Raw genomic sequence first — 2500 nt, forward strand, 5'->3', positions numbered from 1 at the left:
ATTTTTTTTTATAGGGTCTCCCATCTTCGCTTGCTGACGTATGCGAATTTTCATGTAATGGATGGTTTCCCAAGCAAAAGAATATTCAACGCAAAAGTGTGTGTAAATTTTTAGATGATTTAGCTTCGCTATTGACTAGAGAGTAAAAAAAAACATATGTGTATGTATAAGCGTTTATATATATATATATATATATATATATATATATATATATATATATACATATATACATATATATATATATATATATATATATATATATATATATATATATATATATATATATATATATGCACACACACACACACACACACACACACACACACACACACACACACACACACACACACACACACACACACTCACACACACCAGGATTCACAAGCTCTCAAACGGTTGACTCTTCCATGCTTAACCTAGTAATATGGTTTCCATACAAGTTACATGCGGAAATCAATGTCCTCTAGTCAGCAGTTTCCATGCATAAGGAAAATGGCTTAATCAGCAGTTCCTTAGATATTAAGCCATCCCATGGCTCATTTTCATAGTCTGCATATTGTTCCTTCCTGTCTTTATTTTATTTACCTCTGTTGCAAGCAAGGTGAATTTGTAACACATTTGTGTGGGCGTGTGTCTGTGTGCGTGCGTGCGTGCGTGTGTGTGTGTGTGTGTGTGTGTGTGTGTGTGTGTGTGTGTGTGTGTGTGTGTGTGTGTGTGTGTGTGTGTGTGTGTGTGTGTGTGTGTGTGTTTGTGTGTGTTTGTGTGTGTTTGTGTGTGTGTGTGTGTTCTCTTCTCTCTCTTCTCTTCTCTTCTCTTCTCTTCTCTTCTCTTCTCTTCTCTTCTCTTCTCTTCTCTTCTCTTCTCTTCTCTTCTCTTCTCTTCTCTTCTCTTCTCTTCTCTTCTCTCTCTCTCTCTGTGTTGTGTGGTGCAGCGGTAGCGATCTCGTCTAGAAATCTCGATGACCTGCGTTCAAATCCCTCGACGCCAGTGGATGGTAACCCCGGCCGTTCCTTGCACACAGGGGATAATTTAGAAGCAAAATAAAACAGACAGTATGTCACACCAAGAATATCCATTGTAACAAATGGAGTCAAACTAAATTATTATTGTTATTATTACTCTCTCTCTCTCTCTCTCTCTCTCTCTCTCTCACTCTCTCTCTCTCTCTCTCTCTCTCTCTCTCTCTCTCTCTCTCTCTCTCTCTCTCTCTCTCCCTCTCTCTCTCTCTCTTCTCTCTTTATTTCATTCACTCACTCGCTCTATTTACAACAAACTTATTACTATCATCATCATTATCTAATGTCTAATGTACCCTTTTACACCGGCTATCCTTGGGGTCAGTTCGCTACGTGCGCGGAGGAGGAGGCGGGAGACGCCCTCGCCTGGGCCTCGCAGGTCTGGGACATCTACGGCAAGGTCAGGTGGGTGATTAGGCGGAAGGACGACATCTGCCGGCAACAGGAGAGGTACTTTACCATCTTCCCTGATCGATTCTCTCTCAGCGAAGCCTTACACTTGTGTCAGGTAATCTGCACTACCGGAGAATGGGATTGATAGATTACGCACTTTATCCTCATCAGTGTCATTTTCCCCTTTAGGTATTGATGAAAGTTCTTTATTACATCTTTTTCTTTGAAACCTATACTGATCTAGTATGAAATCGTATCAATATCTGACCCAAAAGTGGCCGTACCTGGGACATCCACCATAAACAGTCTGACACCTGCAGGTGGTTGGTGGGATCATCGCCGTGCCGCAGACGGACGAAGAAAACGCGTGGTTATACAACGAGTCAAAGATTCATGACGCCTACTGTTCGCGTGGACAGTCTTCTTACTTATGGCTGGGCGCGAATGACGAGAAGGAAGAGAGGCAGTGGGTTTACTGGGGCACCGGGGAGCCCATATCTTGGGAGAGCAAGTGGCGAGGAGATGGCCCCAACGGAGGCACGGTGGAGAACTGCCTTGTTATGCTCTCCGATACCTTCCCCGGTCGCTGGTCGGACATTGCCTGTCTGGATACTTACTCCTTCTGCGTCCCGTGCGAGTTCGAGACGAGGACGTCGATATATCTGAAGGGCCCTGCCGTGTGCGAAGGATCTCCGTTCAACCTGCAGTACACGCTTGGGGACCACGTGGGAGGGCGACCGGCCTTAGTGGGATTCCTTCACACTTACATCTTTTGGGACCAAAAGGGGTGTATAGGTACATAACTACCTTGGTTCTTGCAGTTCAGGGATTCACAAGCTCTCAAACGGTTGACTCTTCCATGCTTAACCTAGTAATATGGTTTCCATACAAGTTATATGCTTAAATCAATGTCCTCTAGTCAGCAGTTTCCATGCATAAAGAAAATGGCTTATCAGCAGTTCCTTAGATATTAAGCCATCCCATGGCTCATTTTCATAGTCTGCATATTGTTCCTTCCTGTCTTTATTTTATTTACCTCTGTTGCAAGCAAGGTGAATTTGTAACACATTTGTGTGGGCGTGTGTCTGTGT

Source organism: Penaeus monodon, chromosome 8 (genome assembly GCF_015228065.2).
Source record: "Penaeus monodon isolate SGIC_2016 chromosome 8, NSTDA_Pmon_1, whole genome shotgun sequence".
Lineage (NCBI taxonomy): Eukaryota > Metazoa > Arthropoda > Malacostraca > Decapoda > Penaeidae > Penaeus > Penaeus monodon.